Here is a 20,287-nt window from a genome sequence, read left to right on the forward strand (position 1 = left end):
AAAATTAATCAAATCCCTTCTTAGTCTTCTTTCCTTTGTATATGAAGCTAATTTGATCAAACTACTGATATAATGGTACTGCAATCACTTCTGGGTGACAATACAGCATAAAGTTTCAAAGAAGTCTACAGTCTTGATGGAAATAAATGGACTAAACTAAATTCTCCACAATAGGACCTTTTCCAGATCCTCTAATTCATCTTAAACTTTTGATACAAATTCAGGTTCAATGTAGATCCAGCTGATCTTAAGTGCCCCCCCCAAAAAAAAAATCTGTTGTGCAACAAGGGGTGATAATTAAATTACTATTAAATTATTAATTAAGTAGGAGAACTATTATTGTCTTTCTCTAGCTAGACCTCTTGCTGCTGCTAGCTGAAAACAGAGAATGGAAGGAAAGCTAAATAAAAAAGAAGATTCCAGAGAAGGCTAAAAGACAGGGAGGAAAAACAGTCTAACATTATGTGGCCAAAAGAAAAGAAAAGAAAAGCATCCAACATTTGGTCAGAAATGTTTGCAGCAGCTAAAAGGAAACATGCAATTTAAAACACATGTCTCAACATAAGAACCCTTGCTTGCATTGCCAGCTGTCATATAATAAAGAGGCCTCTTGGTCTTCTAAAGCAGTATTTTTCAGCCTCAGCAACTTTTAAGATGTGTGGACTTCAACTCCCAGAATTCTCCCGCCAGCAAGCTGGAGTCTCCACATTTTAAAGTTGCTGTTCTTAAACACAACTACCAAATAGCTTTTATCAGGGCTAGGCACAACAACAGGCTAGCATAGTGTCATTCACTTTTGCAAAAATTTTGAACAATACCTAGGTGAAACATTAACACAAAAAGGAATTTTCTTTTATTTCTGTAAGTATTTGGGCTTGATTCCTTTTGTGAAAGTAACACTGGCCACTTCTTAAATATCTGTATTATTTTAACAGTACAGCACTTTAAAACAATGGGGTAAAGCACTCTTAGGCCATTGTACAAACACCCTAGTGAAGATTATAAATGTATGCCCATGACCTTAATCTGCTGATTTGTTATCCAGTGTTGCTTCTTAGGAATCAAAAGCAAAAATAATAATCCCCTAATTCAGGTTACTAGGGCAGGACAGGCATTCTGGAATACATGCATACAAAAACAAATATAAAAACATCTGCACAAATTTTTACTAATTAAAAGTGCTTTCCTTATTATCCCACTCCCTATAACAGACAAGCTTTGTTCAAAGGAGTGCACTTAAGAAAGGCTCTTTTAAGCTAGCTAGCCAAACTGTGTTGGGCTCTTGCACATAAGGTGAGGAAATGAACAATGTGTTCCCTGCATCCAATTGTTTAGTATAAACAACTGCAGTTTTAATAAAATAATGTCACTCTTAGATTCCATCAAAAGCCACTTATTCTGTGGCTTAGAGAAAGACAGTCATCTTCCCCTGGGCTGTGTGATCCCCAGTAATCTGTTTCCTCTCTCTTTAGATTTTTGGCAGCATAGAAAGGGAACCTGCATATGCATGAATGAAAAACTTGCTCTTTTTGTGGAATAAATATTATAATAGAAAAGAAGCCATGCTTCATCACACATGCAAGCTACTCGGTTCAATCAGAGAGGACTGCTGTTCTCAGAGAGCTCAGCCAACAATTTGCATGTTTTTATGCAAGGTAAAAGAAAATGCAGAATGAAGGAAAATTTGAGAAAATCAGTTCTGTACAGATAGTCCTTAACTTAAGACCACAACTGAGCCCAACATTTATGTTGTTAAGTGAGAAATTTATTAAGTGAGTTTTGCCTCATTTTAAGACTTTTCTTGCTATATTTGTTAAGTGAATCACTGCAGTTGTTAAATTAATAACGTGGTTAAGTGAATTTGGTTTGCCATTGACTTTGCTTGACAGAGGGTTACAAAAGGCGATTTACATGACTCCTGGACACTACAATTGTCATAAATGTGAGTCAGTTGTCAAGCATCCAAATGTAAATCACATGATCATGGGGATGCTACAACAGTTGTAAGTGTGAATATTGGTCATAAATCACTTTTTTCAGTGACGTTATAACTTTAAACGGTTACTAAATAAATAAGTTGAACACTATATCACATTCCATTGGCAGTTGTGGGAGTGGGTAAAATTATAAGGCAAAAAATGAAATATAAATCCATAGAGACAGACTTTGATGGATCATTTTCCTAGAAAAAAACTATTTTCCCCATGTAGTGGATGACTCTGCATACTTTGCTGACAGAGGCAACCAAATGCCAGACTGAACATCCAAAGAACAACTGTCAATAAAATCCAAATAAAATCCTGATTTTAATGAAACCTGGTAAATTAGGTAGCTTTCTTTTGGGTGAAGAAACCACTAGAATTATTCAGATCATTCAATTATTGTCTTTTAAAAAATTTCTTCCCCTGTTCATTCTCATTTCTCAGGTCACATTCTGAAATTGCCATTTGGCAGGCAGGCAAAAATGCCAAAGCTAAAGCTTCAAATAAAAATTTTAAAGTGTCAAATTAATCTTAGTCACTTGTTCTAATCAGTGCTCTCAAAATATCGCAACTCAGTGTGAAGGAGATTGTTCTACTCATGACTTGCTGATATTTGGGTAGAACTGGGAATGCCAGCCAACCAACCATACTTTTCCCCCCCAACAAACACAAAGAGAGTACAAAAGTATTGGTGTCCTACGGTAATTCACAGATAGCTATAAATGTACTATGCTTATCATTACAAGAACTTATTACAGCCTCCTTAACAAGAGCTTCAATCACGTTCTTTTCATGCTGCAGGTTTTTCCGATAGTAATAAAATGGGAAGGGTTGCCCTGTGTATGGAAAAAATAACTACATCAGATCAGCAATCTAAGTGGAAGAATATGGGGATACAGTATAGAGCATCTGGATTAAAATAATCCAGTGATTGCATTAACAAAATCATATTATTATTGGTACCTCCATTGTTCACCCTAACCAAGGAAACTGGATAATACTTTACAAAAGCAAATTGTACATCTTTCAAAAAGATATAAAACAATAGTGACAGATGTTCCAACTTCTGTTGGAAGAGCAAACCATGTCAAGCATGGACCTTCCATGAAATTTATAACTTGCCATCAATTTTCTCCTTCAGAAAATGGAGCAGAATACAAGATGTTATTCTTTACTTGATATTATCTAGCAAAGGTATGAATAAATTGTGCAATGATGGGAGTTCGGAGATGGCAGGATTTTAGGGAAGGGATCTGGTGCATGGCCATCCAATTTGAACTAGTGAGACAGGCAGACAGTCTTAGGAAAAGGCAATCCCACAAATAATCAGGTCCCATGCCATATAAGGTTTTTAAGGTGATAACCAGCAATTTGAACTGCATTCAAGCTTTCACTTCAGCCCCATCACTGTCATAAGTGCTATACCATAGAGTAAGCCCTTAATGGTCACTGAATGAATGGTCATAAAGCAAGGAATACCTGTGCTCTCATGATAACTGACTGTATATCACCACCGCAGGTCGTGAGGGAGATGCTGTTGTCAATCTTTCCTGGTGTCTGGAGGTAGTCAAGGTCCGGAGGGAGTGAGCACACTGAAGCTGAATTCAAGTAAGTCAGAGTTGCTGTTGTTGCCTGTTTAATGGGCAAGCAATACTTAGCAGAGAGCAGGCTCACCATTTGGGGTTCTTCTGGATTCGCAGCTCCTACTAGAACAGCAGGTGGAAGCTGTTGCAAGAAGGACTTAGCTCGTGTGCCAGCTGTGACTTGCCTATTGGTTTTTGAGTACCATTTAAGGCACTGTTTTCAACCTATAAAGCCCTTTATGACTTGGCATCTGGACATCTGCAGGGCTGCCCACTCAAACCAGTAGTGCCTCAATGAAACAAAAGTGGAGCAGATGCAGACATTAAGTTGGTGAAGGGGTGGAGTCTTAGGATCAATAAGCTACTACCAAGGACAGTCAACTTCTGAAAATTCCTTGGAAGAATGTCTAAGAAATTCCTTCTACAGAGTATATACTGGCTAATGAAGTCTGCTCCATCATCAGGGTTCAGAGAAGCAACCTAAAGGTTGAGGATACCTACATAACTATCTGCAATTCATTACCACCTGACAGGAAAGCATTCAGGAAAAACAAGTTTAAAATCATTACTATAGCATACCCAAAGGTCGTTTTTCAAGACGCAACTGGACTTTCTGGTTTTTCTTTGAAGACGTTTCATTTCTCATCCAAGAAGCTTCTTCAGCTCTGGCTGGATGGTGGGGAATGGAAGGATTTATATTCCTTGCAGACAGCTGGTCATTTGCATTCTAAAGTTCTTTCATCTTCAAAGAAAAACCAGAAAGTCCAGTTGTCTCTTGAAAAGCCACCTTTGGAACAACAATGACCTAGATGACTGAGAATCTCCATAGACATTTACTATAGCATACCATTATATAAACAAAATATTAAGATTGCTTCAAACTATAATGAATGTTTGTATGAGCTGACCTGCTATTGCATTTCAATGGGGAAAATGGCATTCAAAGAGAAGAAAGCTAGCTTAAGGACAGTTCATTTTTAAAGTGGTTGGATTTTTCTATGACGAATTGTTTATTAATGAAATGGTATACACTAATGCCTTGCTTATTATGTATTTTGCTTGGAATAAGAAATAACTCCATAATTTTGGCTTTAAAAGCTGCATCCAAGTGGAGAATGAGAGGAGTTCTCCCAATCCCCAACCATAATTTATAAAAGGAAAAGCTAATGTAGAATATCCAGCTTGTTAACAAATTATCCATTTCCGGAAAATGCTTGATACTCAGTTCACTGTGTTAGGCTAGTATTTTTTCATTGCTTAATAGGTACTGCAATGGAAATCTACATCTAAAATAGGTTTTAGAAAGGAAGTTTACATCTAAAAATATCAATATGTACAATTTAGAAAAAACAATAAGACTCCTTTACTTGCAATCCCACAAGCCACCATTAATTATTATCATATGGTTCCAAGTTTTTCCTAAGCCTTGCAATGACACAATTTTTGCTTTCTCACACTAAATCCTAAACACTTAATTAGATTTTTGCCAATTTAAGTCCTTAAGTTTGCAAAAGTATTTATATATGATTGAAGAATGGCTTAGAATTCCAAGATTTGTATGAAGACAATTAATTACTGTTTTCAAATTTTTACCCATGTTAATATAAATGCTGAAGAGTCAACAATAAACTCATAATCTATCAGACTTAGATGGAAGATATATCTATTAAATATGATTTTTATGTCTAAAATGTGATAAAAATTTGGGCACTTGGCAACCGGTGTGTATTTTTCACAGTTGCACTGTCATGGAGTCATATGTGATCATTAATTGTAACCTTCGCAGCCAGCTTCTGACCATGCAAAGTCAATGGTTTCATGCCTGCTTTTTACTAATAGAGCCAGATTTTGCTTAATGACTGCATGATTCACTTAACAACTACAGTGATTCACTTAACAACTGTGCAAAAAGATTGTAAAATGGGATGTGATTCACTTAACAACTGCCTTGCTTAGCAACTGAAATTATGTGCTCAATTGTGATCATAAGTTGAGGATTACTTGCAACCACTCTTGCTGGCCTTCAAATAGAAGTTGATACCTTCATAATCAATGAGATTTTAAAAAATTGTCATGAATTGTACTGGCATTCAAATTTTTTCTTGCCTTTTACAAAATAATTCCTTGCATTTTACAAGATTGCAAAAGCCATTCCAACTTTAGCTCTGAACTTAATTTCACATAGTTTGTTTCTGTAAAAGCTTCAGAACTGAACATGTATTAATATCACATGCTGAATATACACATTTTTCCTGTGACATTTTAATATCTTTTCATGCCTTTGCTATGGCTTTCTTATTGTAACATCTACACTGTGCATTCATAAAACACATTAAACTTTTGTCTTAGTTCATAAATATCTGGTAGTTTCTTTAGACATTTCTTATTACAAATGTATGAAATAAATATTCCAATTCTAATTTTTAACCATTTTTTTCTCCACCTCACTTTATGCATGATTGATTAAATATTTCTCAAATAGTGTAGGGCTGGTCTCGGGAAGTCTTGAGATGTGGAAGAGGCCAATTAAATGTTAAGGCAGGAGAAACAGCAGCTTAATTGTGAGAAAGTAGAAAATGTGAGAACGGACTGCAAAATAACTGTGTTTTGATTTTGTTTAAGATTAATATATGTAACAGAGAAACTCTTGAGAGGATTTCAAAATTCTGTCACTATGTCCTATGATAGTGATGGCTAACCTTTTTGTCATCGTGTGCCAAAAGCGGGGGGAGTGTGGGGGTCTTGTGCAAGGACGCCCTCCCCACGCACTTGGCCATGACCCTCCCTCCCGTTTTTGGTGCACAATGGCACAGTAGACCCGTTTTTTACCCTCTCCAGGCTCCAGAGGTTTTCTAGGAGTCTGGGGAGGGTGAAAATATCTTCCCATGCAGGCCCTCTGGAGGCTGGAAATGGCCCATTTTCGGACTTCCAGTTTGCACGTTGGGTCGTTTTTCGCCCTCTGGAGGCTTCAAGGCAGCCTCTAGAGCAGTGTTTCTCAATCTTGGCAACTTTAAGACTTGTGGACTTCAACTTCCAGAATTCCCCAGCCAGCATGGCTGGCTGGGGAATTCTGGGAGTTGAAGTCCTCGGGTCTTAAAGTTGCTAAGTTTGAGAAACACTGCTCTAGAGGGAAACGGCCCTACAGGCAACCCATAAGTCTGTTCCCGAACTTCCGGGTTGCCTGTAGGGCCATTTTTCTCCCTCTTGAAGGAGAAAAACAGCCCAACGCACAAACTGGAAGCCTGTCCCCAAAGTTTCGGGTTGCCGGTAGGGCCGTTTTTCTCCCTCCAGAGGCTTCCTGAAGCCTCCAGAGGGAGAAAAATGGCCCAACATGCAAACCAGAAGTTCATTCCAAAGTCCATTCCATTCAGGGAAGCTTCTGGAAGGCAAAAAAAATGCCCCAAAACAAAGGCCGAAATCAGCTGGCCAGCGTGCTGGAGCTGACAGGACTATGCCCCTCTTTTTGTACACCAATCTGCACCCAACAGCTTTTTCTCCCTGTGGTAACCCCATTGGAGTGAAAACTTTGTTTTTGCATAGACAACATTTCTTTATCTATAACCTCTTTCCCTTTCTTTTGTTCTGCCAGAAGTAAGTTGAATACTTCCTGGTAATTTGTGGGCTCATAAAAGATGTCACATACTTTTTATTCAACTATGAATCTTTCTGGAGGAACACCTCTCACACCCCTCCTTGGAATAAACTCTTCCTGTTTCACTGGAATCTCTCTCTCCAAACATGCCCTTGAGCTATACACAAACCCTAAGCTACTCTTGGATTCTTGTTTAACTTGCCTGTGTGAATGTTCATTCATTGGCGACCTCTGATTAACAGGCATTAAGCTTTCAGTACTGGAATGTATCTTTTCCCAATTCTTATGTTCTGAAAATTTGCAGAACATGAGAAAGTAACATTGACAGATGGACACCAAAATGCCTCTGATTCTGATTTATAATCTATACATTTTATTTCCCTTGCCTTTGGCGGTCCTTTCCTTCTCGTTGTCTTGAGAATGTGCATCCATGCATTGTTGCCAAAGATTCTTAAATGTGCCAAGGACGGTTGTCTTTTATATAACATGTAATATGGAGTTTCATTAATTGCTGAACTCCATAGTCTATTGACCAAATAATTGGCAGTTAAAATTGCCTCACCCCAATACAGCTTACTCATTCCTAGTAATGTATCTTTCATAGTTTGCAACACACCATTTCTGCATTCAGCAATTGCATTCTTTGCCAGAATGTAGAGGTTCATTCTTCTGTGGGTTATTCCTTTCTCTCTCTCTGCTGAAACATGTTAGATATGAACTCTATTCCTCTGTTTGTAGTTGACATACCCTTTGATTATACCTCCTGTCTACGAACATTACCCACTGTTTAAATTGTTGAACAGTTGTTTTGCTTTTTAGCAAATAACAATACCCATATCTTGAGAAATCATCAACAATTACCCAAGCAAATTTGGCCCCTCCCATTGATGGAGATAGAGGCCAATTAAATCAGCATGTACTAACTGAAAAATCCTGTCAGATTTCCTATCACTTCTTTTGCTGACAGGGTATATTTTCAATTTGGTTTCTTTGCAAATAGCACAATCCAAATAGTTGTCAAAAACTTTTACATTCAAATCTACAGCCAAGTCCGGCATTTTCTGTAATACTTTAAAGTTTGCATGATCCGGACTTCTGTATAATAAATGTGCACAGCCATTATGCTTTGATTCATTAGAAATTATTATTTGCAAACTGCCACTGGTTTTCTTGTGGTTCAAAACATTAATTGTTCAGTTTCAAACCTTGTGCACATACCCTGATAGTCTATGACTTTGTATATACCCTTTGCAAATATTACCTCATACCTTTCGTTCTCCAACTATAATCTCAAAGACACACTCAGCAAATTGTAATCTAAACTAAATTATTTACAATATGCTCACTTGCCCCACTATCCAACAGCCAAATGTCTTTAATGCCTTTGTTGTTTGCCTTCACCACAGAAATCTGTGTCTCCCTTCTTCTGTTGTTGTGCTGTCTCTCTCTTGTTTGTTTCTTTTAATCTTTTTACTGGGCAATTTCTCTGGATATGTTGAGTGGATCCACATGCAAAGCAGCAGTTTTAGTACAGATTTCTCTCCCACCTTGTTATCTCTCTGGAATCACGTCTTTTTTGATGGAGCTACAAATTACTATTGTTACTCTCAGGTGCAACATTTCTCTCTAATCTTTTCTGTTCTTCTTCCAAAAGCCTCCTGCTTACATAACTCAGTTAAATCACGCTTTTTCGTGGACTCATGGCTTGCTACTAACACGTCCTATATATCATCAAGGGAACACAGCACCATACACTTTGTGTGCTTCTGAAGACACCATTCTTTGCTCTACTAATTCAAGGAAGGTTTCCTCATGGAGGTGGATCTAACAAACTTTCTCCAGACTATAGTCTTGCTCTATAAAGTTTTCTGGTGAGTTACTTAACTACTTGCCATCTTCCTTACATAAATTCTGGATAATGCAAGGCAGTATTCTCTAGCAGATGTGATCCCACACATTTATATTACACGACTATCCTCCCAGCACAAAATTATGCTGGCTAGTGCTTTTTTCATTTAGCTTTTGCTGTTCCTCATTAAAATTTGCTGGAGGATTGCTTACAACTGTCTACAAATCTTCCTTTCCAGAAACATCTCCATCTTTACACTCCATGAGAGATAGTTCACCCTACTAAGAAGAGCCAAAGGAAATCCTCCTCCCATTCCTATAACATAGCATCATGCTGTCTGTACAGGCCAATAATCCTCAACCTTTCTAGGACTCATGAATTTTTTTTTACCTCAGAGAAATTTTCTACTGTCACATCAGGAAGCTTCTGGGCTCATAACCTGTTAGGGAATTGTGCAGCAGGTGTCCAAATGAAGTCAAAGACGCTGACACGAACTTGTAATTTTATATAAATAAATATCTTTAACAACTAAATTTACAACACATAACATAGTCAGGCACATCACTACATCATAAAGTAAATCATCAGGTAAATCACAGAACAGCAAACAGAAGAAAAAAGGCGGGAAAAAGGGAAAGCCCCCTTTTATATCCAACAACCAATCATAATGTAGATTGGCTCATGCAGGAGCCTGCATTCTCCAACCAATCAACTACCACTGTGTATTCTGGCCCATTATCCACTTTCAGCTATTAAAGTCCAACTATTAAATTAGATATCTTAACACATTGCTTAGATAATAATGCTCCAATTCATGAGTTCTATCCTATATTTGATACACAAGAAAAAATATCAGCTTTATTTTGACATAATGCTAGCAATTATTGATTCAAATGTGATAGATTTTAGGTATTTATAATTTTATTCCCATATTTCTGCCAACGCATAGAGTATAAGACTACATACATTTACCATTTACACACACACACACACACACACACACACACACACACACACACACACCAAAGTGCAAAATAACAAGAACCTCCCATAAATATAAAAATAGGCTATGTGATGTCTATAGGCAATTGATTTTATGGACACCTGTTTTGACATTCACCAATCTTCCTTGAGTGTCATTTTAAAGCACTGGTGTCAAGCATTTTCTTCATTCAAAACTACATCTCTGGATTACCACGTAACCAACCGTTTGTTTAGAAATATGCCCATATTTTCCCAGGTAAAAAATAGGATGTTCTGAAGTGCCAGGGGAGATAAGGAGATGTACTGTAAATGGACACTCTGTGAATCACCCTTCCCAAATGATAGGTTGATTTTCTCAAACTGCCTGACCCCTCCACCATCAATAGCTAAAATCCATTTCCAAGTCCAATGCTATTACTATAATTGGAGCTAGTCTAATTCCTTAGGTTAAGGAGTTCCCTTGAGATTTTAATTATATTACATGCTATTACATTGTCATTTTTTCAACAGCTTTAAGGCAATACAGATTGGTTAGCTAGGTCAAAAAAAAAATGACCCTGTAACAGATGTTTTCTTTGTGGTTCCTTTCTTATTATTTTCTGGTATGTTATACCTTCATAATTTCTGTGCTATGTTTTAGAAGATATCTAATCTGAGTTATACTATAAAACACTGAACAGAACATTCAGAATCAAATAGGGATGCCACTCTTAGACTAGAGGTTTTGGAATGTACCATGTAGCAGCTAGAACCCCAACAGCCTTGGAACAGAAACAAATACTTCTTAGTAGAGTGGAACGTAGAACTTAGAACATCATGTATTATGTGAAAGGAAATATGATGCAGTTCATGTTGGTTTTTCTTCAAGCTTGCTTTACTTTGAGATGGAAGTAACTAGAGCACTAACAGATTCTTTTCTCAATGGAAAATCAAGAAAGGGAGCAAGTGAATTATAAGCCCCCCTTAGCTGTCAGTGTGCTGTCAAAATAGAACAAATCGTATCACCATTGATAATGTACTATGAAGATACAACACACATACTTTAAATAAACACATGATTAAATAATGCCCATGATTGTTTGGGCTCTGTACAAGGAGATGCTACCCACGTGCTACAACCTTAAAATGAGACAAATGCAAATTAGCATTTGATTGCTTTCAATGTATTTTAATGTTTGGGTAACTTGAAGGACCTTCATCCAAGCAGCTGTCTGAAAATCCTGGGGCACAGCCCGGATAAACTTGTTTTGTTAATGATCTTGCTTTTTGCTGGCTTCAAATAAAAGGCAGGTCTTTTTTCCTGGCGTTCACAAGCTGAAACTAAAGCAAAACACATTGTCTTCTGCCTTCCTCCCTGTACCCCAGTACTGCAAGCTGTGGACTGAGAACAGCAGAATGTCCTTCAAAGAATTTCAGAAAGAGCTCAGTGCTATTGGTTACAAATTATGGGCTAAACTCCAGAGACTACCCAAAGCTGACCCGTTGGAGATTGTCTGTTTTTTTATTATTATCTTATTCATTGGTAAGTATCCAGTTTCCTGATGCTTGCAACAGATCCGTGCTCAGCTACTGTGTTTGATAGGAGCTCTAAATAGTGCTGTTTCATAAGCTTATTCTGTAATTTAAATCTTTTCGTATCTGTTGAAGACTATAGGAACTAAATGCTTTAATTTAGAATGGGAAAATCTGAAGTCTTTATGTATAGTGCAATACAGCAAAGCTTTTCAATATGGTAACATGTATTCAATATTTAAATTAAGCTTCTCTAACTGGATGGCTTCAGATATGCAGGGCTACAATGCCTACTATTCCAAATCAGCATGGCCATTCAACAAAGTAAGAATTATGACAAAGTTTTTGATTTAAAAACTATACTAGCATCTTTTTTGTTCCACGTTATGAACACTCTCTAAGCATAGATAGTCCTTGTTTAACGGCTATTACTAGTTACAACAGTGGCGAAAAAGTTAACTTTACAACCAGTCCTCACATCTATGATCTTTGCTGGGTTGTAAAGAAAAAGAATTAACATCGTAAGAATGGCTTCATTTAACAACCACTTTGCTTAATGACCAGTTGCCAGTCCCAATTGTGGCCACTAAGCAAGGACTACCTATAATTGTAAACATGTACATCTCAACATTACATTGAAGTATACATGTTTATAACTGGACATTTATCAGTGAAAAAAGAAGGGATACTTGAAACATTAGAAAGCAAATTGTATGAAGCAATATGAAATGTCTGTGATTGTATTTCCATGGAACATATTTACTTCTGAAATATTCTAATAACATGTGCATATTTGAAACAGCTCCGAACTAGATCAGGAGGAATAAGACAGTTCACAGAACAAATGAACATTTAATTAAGGTCCGTTAATTTTTAGGAAGATAACCATTAAATAAAAGCAGCTGAAGAATAAGTTACTGTGAAAAGGAGAGGCTGGCAGGCAAGCCTGAACAAATCTAAGCAAATTGTTGAGTCTATTCCTCCCCTTCTCCTGTGAGGCCAGGAGAAGATTTATTACAGTGGCAAAGGAAAGAGGAAAAACCAGGGTTTGTGGGAGGTGAAACTAAATCCAGTAAAAATTTCCTCATGTCTATGTAGAAGGAGAAGGGTGGGATGTGCATAAACACAACACTTTGTTTATGCTTTTTCTGCATCAGGTATTCAGCTATACTCTCACGCCACATCTCCTCACTGAGTGTGGCAGAAAGCATAACCACAATTTTAAGCCCAAGAAGCTCAACAATTAAAAACACTAAGCCACAATTTGTAATTTGAATATCAAAAGTTATAATTCTTATCAGCTAGCATTTTATTGGCATCATAAGCAATCTCAGAAATTACTTTCTAAAGCTACATCTGGACTATATCTGCTACACTCACTCCGTAGTGGGCTGGACTGGTTCTAATTTCTGGTCCATTTCCAAAGCCAATATTCTTTGTCTCCTTTCACCTTTCAGTTACGATGCTTTCAATGATGATTGTAGCTTGCAGCTTTTGCTGCAGCTGCTTCTACGATGGAAAGCCAAAAGAGAAGGCCAAAAGGATTGAGGTTCAGCCTGCAGATGATTTATAAAACTGAATTTAAAAAAGAATACAGAAGTTGGGGAAAGACTTGGAACGACTCCAACACGGCATACCAATCCATGGAACATAATGGTAAATGAGGAGCTAAAGTAAGAGACACACACAGAGGGAGAGAGAGGGAGAGAGAGAGAAGGAAAAAGAGACTGAACCTGAACATAGGACTCTATTTTATGACATGGCTTTTGACATGTTGAAAATGCACCGTTTGCAGTCGTTTTCTCTCCTCAACCTATCAAGACAATACAATTTTAAAAATTCCAAGGGTAAAATCTGGTCAAACATGCACCATATTTCATTTCCACATTACAGCTGAGGAAGCCCCAGGAAGATCAAGATATATGCAAGCATTCAGCAGAATGAAGTCTGACATAAGCATGGTTTCCCCTCTGCTCAACCATTTAAAGCTAAGTTAACCAGAGACATGATAGCTAAGCAAGTCATGCATTAAGAAAATGATGTAAGCTTGAAGATGACAAATGAGTTCAGAGACAGCAAAGAAAAGCAACAACAAATTCTGTAGTCTTCCTTCCCTTCCTAATAAAAGAATTAACAACTGTCAAAGAGAGTACATATGCTACAGCTGCTGTATACCCAAGAAAAGCCGAAGGGATACGATAATGCTCACAATGCTGTATTGTTTCTTGTCTTTAAAAATTATTGCCTTTTTAAATGTTTTGGTATCTTCTGTTTAAACTTTGTATATGACAAATCCTTAATTTCAAAGAAAAGGGAACAAAAGAATTGGTTGACTTTATGTTGGGCTTTTAGAATTATATATGTCCTTTATGAATACTCTTATGAATAATTTATAGTTGTGGTGGGTTCATGTTATATTTAAGGCAATTAAAATATACCCAAGGGAAAAAAGGCAACTCTTGGATTATACTCAAGGAGGAGGCATGGTAACAGGAAGTCTTCCAATCATTCAGTGAGGTTTACAGTTTAATCCTTTGCTCCCTTTATTGGGAGTCTGTGTTTTAAGGTGAATTTATACACAGAGAGATCAAACAGAGTACAGCAAAAGCAGGTTTCATTCAGGAAATGAGTGCAACAACTGGACAACAGCATTATGCTAAATGGTACAGCAAAAACACAACCAAGAATGAGCTACCCAGCTACTGCTTACAACAGAGTATAAATCCCTTTCTAAAGAGACACTTTCTGCTTCAATCAATTTCAAAGAGGGTTAAATGTGCACAAAAGAGAAATAATGACACTTGGCCTGTGTAAGTCAAAATAGAAAAGTTGGTGGTAAATAACAGTATATCTCCTGTTCTTTAGAGGTATTGGACTATATTTGTCATCACCTACAATTAGACTGCTAAGACTCCTATTGTGGTAATAGATGACTATCTCGTTTACCCCAAAGCGATTTGACTCTGAATTTAACGTGAAATAGGGTTATCTATTATCACAATACGCAATCTCATAGCTACCTAGTAATATCCCATGAATCCACATTTCTGAATAACATAGATTAATAAGCCATTATTCTGGTTCAGCACTTTAAATATGCTGAATATATATGCCATATTTCAATTAAAACTTTATACTTTTTTGACTAAAGCTTAGAGCAATGTACCCGTTATATATTGTGCCTGCAAATATTTAATTCTTCCAAATTTCTGCAGTCCCAGGCAAGTTGCAAAACCAGATTTATCAAGCATCCAACCAGGTTGTCATGCAGTGTTGCTGCATTAAGGTACAACTGAAATTATTTTTCTTAGTGGAAGGATGAGAAATTTATAGCCCAGACATTTAAAACTATAATTGGGAAGAACCTCAGTCAACGTAAGTAAAGATGAGAGATGCAGGGTGCTACATCTGCCAGCAAGTTCTATTTCTATATGCTACAAAGAGTGTTGAAAGGCCTCCAGTATATTTATTCTGGGTGTGCACTCTTCAGAAGTTACTCCCTTGTGCAAATGACAGGAATAAGAAAACAGTTTCAACAACCACAGACACAGAGATTAACTTGATTTCAAACATGGCTGCTTTTTTATAATTGCACAGCTGCCAGACTGTGGAGAGAACAAGTCAGCCACGCAAAATGATTCCACAGCCAAATCATTGCCCAGCATTTCCAACAATGCAATGATAGTGCGCTACAGGGGAAAAATATGTACAATATCCTGAATCTCCATTAATACTATAATAAAGTTAAACCAAGTATTACACTGGGAAAAAATGCTGGATTAAAAGAAAGTGAAACCAATTGTAGACCGAAATAACTGTTTTTAAGGATAGGGAGGAAGTCTTTCAGGAGAAAGTGTTCAACTCTTTTAATGGACACACCTACTTTTCTCACAAATCTGTTAAAGAGATTTTTTTTGGGGGGGGGGAAGCAAAAGTATGTGTTGTATTGAGAAAGGCCTTGCAAGGAAAAAAATAAGCACCTCTTTTTGAAATACTAGTTCCACCAATGTTCAATGAAGGCATGTGAAACAATGCATACTTTGTTTCTGAAAGAAAAGTCTAGTGTGTACTTATTTATCATCATTCACATCTTAATCTTGGGTGGATTACTGTGGCTTTAAACTTCTATAAAATATATATTGCTTTAACATAAAATTATAAAACACATTCAGCACCCAAGCTAAATTAGTGCCATATTCTTTATAGAATATAAACAACAATTACCTGCTTAAGAAGGAACCTTTTTATGAACATTTATAATGAACATTTTAGATGAAAAATTAATAAAACAATCAACTTTTTTCTACTGTAGAAGTAAATAATATATGAACCTGGGTCTTCCCATTCTCATCCAGAATCTTTACTGCAAATGCCACTTTTATTGTATCTTTATAATCCATAAGAAAATGGATAGCTCAGGACCAAAATGTATTTCCCAGCAAATAGAAAAATGGGGGGGGGGGGGGAGGATTCCCAGCAAATTTAAAAATTTTCCAGAATGCTTTTTCTTGTAGTTATGACAAATTCAGTTTTGAAGGTAGATTAATCACAACGAAAATAAATTTAAAGCAGTATTTATAACAACAGAATTGCAAATAAACCTGTCCCCTAGAAACTTCTATATTGGAGGAGAAATAATCTATTGGTGTGCTAATGATTTACTAAAGAACAAATACCTATATTAGATATTCTGTATTTGCAATTCACGTAAATGAATAAGGTCTTTCAGCAGACAGGAGTGTATTTGGTAGACTTCCACAGAAACAAATCACATCTAGTATAGACAAAATCTATATAAAGGTAAGAACAGAGTGATTCTTTTGCTTTTATATTCTCCAACTATATTAAAATTATTACATCTAAATGGCTGTTTTATAAAGATTTGAGATTTGAAGCAATTGCTGTTGGGAAAGTTATCATCATTTTATAGGAAGTGCTTCTGGGATTCCAAAAAGTCCTGAAGGCTCACAGATGAATTTTTAGAAATATTTTTGTTCCTTCTAGCTGTATTGGCTGAATGTAGTAATAAATAAAAGATCCTTTTAAAATAAAATGTGTAGTACTATAAAGAAGCTTCAGGTAAATGGAGTCACTAATATGCAGATAATTAACAACGTTTCAAACATTCAAACTGAGTATGCCCCTATAATAGGGAAATTATTTACATTTCACTTAGCCTCTTCTCATTCCAACCCAGATTCAAGGCAACATTTGGAAAGAAAGACTAGTTATAAAAAGGCTGACTCCAGCTAATGTTTAATTTTCAGTCTTTAATCAGTTCACTTTACATTTGCTGATTCAATGCATAATTCATGTTTTTTAAGTGAAATCAAAATAGGGAAAATTACTGTAAAAATGAAAGTGGCTTTAAAATGTTGCCTTTAAAAATGATATTTCATATTAAGATAATTAGTCATGCCACTTTTACTTAAAAATTGAAATGCAAAATATGAGAAATTTCTGCTTGAAAGGTAGAACATTAACATTTGTGAGACATAGGAAAATTTTTGCCCAGCAATATCAGCTGACAGCTTGAATTCACTATTGTTATTTGCAAGGAGGGTAAAAAAATAGCTGGATTGTTCAAAAATTCTAGTGCACATCACAATGCCTGATTTATACTATGTCATAGTTGGTTTAAACGTGGTTTTTTGAATAAACCAGAATTGCTTTATTCAAAATACCAAACACATTATTGCTTAGTACAATGTGAAATACCACTTAGCATGTGTTCACATTGTAAGTTCAAATAGTAGCAGAGTTGGCAGTCTATATCAGACACTAGGAAGCAATCAGAACAGTATTTCAATTCATTTTGCTCACATAACAAGTAAGGGGCTTTGAGTGTTGGAAGTTAGAATCTGGATCATAAGTAGCCTGAAGCAGAGGTGGTATTCAGCAGGTTCTGACCAGTTCTGGAGAACCAGTAGCGGAAATTTTGAGTAGTTCTGAGAACCAGTAAATACCACCTCTGACTGGCCCCGTCCTCATCTGTTCTCTGCCTCCCAGCTGATCAGGAGGGAATGGGGATTTTGCAGTAACCTTCTCCTGGAGTGGGGAGGGAATGGAGATTTTACAGTATCCTTCCCCTGCCACGCCCACTAAGCCACGACCACAGAACCGGTAATAAAAAAAAATTGAATCCCACCACTGGCCTGAAGGTAATTCCATTGTAACTTTGAACAGTTGCTAAGCAACTGGTCATAAGTTAAGGACTACCTGTGTTGTTTGAGAATTGTAGCCTGGAAATAACTTTGACTAGAGAATTTTTTTAAACATTGTCAATTAAATAAGTGTATATATACATTTCATTTCCTGCATTCTTCAGGGCCTGGAAACAATGCCAACTGCAAAGCAAGCAGCTTTTCCATTTGTAGAAGATATGAAAACACGGATTCTGACGGATGATTGGGTTCTTGGGGGACTAGTGGTGATAGTTTCATTCTTCACTATCATCATTGTCATCATTTTGTTTGCTGTGATCTTTGGCTGCTGTTCAACTGAAAGGAATAAACTGAGTTCTGAGTAAAGCATCAGATCACTTGCCTTTACGATATTTTAACTACAGAGGGACTGAGCAGTATAAAGAGCTCCTTCTTCTTGCTGTTTTATCTTTTGAGTTTAGAAATGAATGCATCAAAGAAGAAACTGGTGCTGCTAAAGCACAAAACCAACTAGCATCCGAGGGCTTACTCCAAGTGAAGTTTGCATTAAGCAACCAGGTTTCTGCTGTGTTTTTGATGCAAGGGTGGTGTCTATTTGCAATGGAAAACTGAACAATAAATGTCTGTGATCTCCGAAATTTTCATTTAATCTTTCAAAAGGCCAGTTTTGTACTTCAGATTATATATAATTTTTCTGAAGATTATCTACTTAACTTTTTTCTCTAGCAAACTTTTAAAATGTGAAAGTACCTTAAAGTTGGTCCATTTATAGCATCTGTTACATCTAAACTCAATGTTATGAACAAAAATCAAATCGTTATTTAAAATAAAAAATAGCCTAATCCTTTATACAATCTATTTTGTTGTCCAAGTAAATATACTGTAACATTCTTCATACAGCATATGTACAAATTCTTGCATACACAAGATGGATTATCTTTCATGGGTACTTGGATGCTACATCTGAGTATTACACAGGGCCATGCAAATGTTGATTTCATGAAAATTTTCACCAACAATTTGGAGGTATTATGGATAGTTAGGATTATTTCCATAACAAACAATGAAAGCATTCTTCTCATTCTAATGGTTTTCATTTGCCATTCATTCAATATGTAGCCAAATCTACATATTATCCCAACCAATATGAAACCTAGAACCACTCAAGAATAGGAGAAGAAAATGACCCAAAGCAGTCACAGAAATAAGAAAAAGCATGTTATAAGAGTAATCTCCATTCTCACTTGTACAGTAGTCAGGCAAGTGCCATAAAAAATATGGTCGACAACAATTCAAAGGTTATGCCAGTTGAGCCACAAATGAACATACTTGTACCAATTGCTTGAAATACTTTAAGCCAAATATGAATTTTCCTGGGTTTACATGCCAGCTGTAGAAGGCAGCTGGGTGGCCCCAGGAAAAGATGCAGTTGCTTCAAAGTGTTCCTAACAGGTGTGAAGTACATATACAGAAAGCTGCTGATTCAGATTTGCCCTTTAATTCAAATCACTGCCCTAATGAAAAGTACTTAGCTGAGGATCAGTTGAAGTCCCTGAAGGACAATTTGCTTTATGTTGTCTTTTCTACATGTAGAGTATATGAAAAATCTTTTCCCCCCAATTATCTTTTCTATGTACGTATGAAAAATCTATTCCTTTCAAGCAGTGTGGCAGAATAGGCATAACTCCTGACTAAAACCAGAGACATCAAGTCTATAATTAGCCACAGAATATGGAATAATATTGCCCAGATATTAGATTATAATCTGCCTCAAAAAAGGTATGGTGAATACAGAATCATAGTCTACATTAAGACCTGGGAAGAAAACATACAAAATAAATGAAATTCCAATAGCTTTACAAATAAACCCCCACGATTCCAAGATTTAGGTAGCAACTCCCCCCAAATAATTTATTTCAGAATAGATCAACTCACCTTACAAGTCTTAACACTGGAATGGAAGTAAATAAAGTAAATATATGAAACGACACTGTAGTACCAATGATCAACAATTATTCAAGAATGATGTCAACAAATTTTTATCGTCTTCTTGTAACCTTATTCTACCATGTTACCATTATGTAGGCAATTTGGGCTGATCTTGAAAAAGCAAAACCAGGGGTGGAATCCTACCGGTTTAACAACCAGTTCCCTAAGCGCATGCACGCCTGTCATGCCTGACTCGCGCTGCGTGCATGTGCATAGTTGTTGGGAAAACAGTTGAGGCAATCCACTCTCCCGCCCCATCAGCTGGGCTAAAAATCAAGAAAATATAGGTGGGTATAGTTCAGGAGCAGCCCACCTGAAGGTCGGAGCGGATCGGTTTGCTCTCAGCTGATCTTCGGAGCTACTGGTTCACCTAAACCAGCGAATCCCATCCCTGAGCAAAACACTGTAATACTTGGTCAGCATTTGGATGGAAAGCCACCAGGAGATTAGAAGCTGTGGGGTCCTTGGTGAGCTTTGAATTTGGTTGTTTGCTTGCAAACATGTCATTATCTAACTATTCCTGATTATGTTACCTATTTGGTAATGAAATAACCGCAAGCAAACAACCAAGCTTACAACGCACTTAGGACTCCATAGTTCAACTTCAAGCAACATGCATTCTTTTCTAATGA

General features: G+C 36.7%; 1 protein-coding gene and 1 long non-coding RNA gene across 6 annotated transcripts in view; one reads left to right on the forward strand and one right to left on the reverse strand.

Annotated features, from left to right (window-relative positions):
* Nucleotides 1–20,287, reverse strand: part of RECQL5 (RecQ like helicase 5) — a 73,129-nt gene that overhangs the window by 39,949 nt on the left and 12,893 nt on the right. The gene's annotated exons all lie outside the window — the stretch shown is intronic.
* LOC309383015 lies at nucleotides 11,376–18,502 on the forward strand. The gene is made up of 3 exons (XR_014173744.1): nucleotides 11,376–11,512; nucleotides 14,718–16,302; nucleotides 17,831–18,502. It is a non-coding gene; the product is annotated as an uncharacterized lncRNA (long non-coding RNA).

This window comes from Natrix helvetica, assembly GCF_964273705.1.
Source record: "Natrix helvetica genome assembly, chromosome: 1".
Lineage (NCBI taxonomy): Eukaryota > Metazoa > Chordata > Lepidosauria > Squamata > Natricidae > Natrix > Natrix helvetica.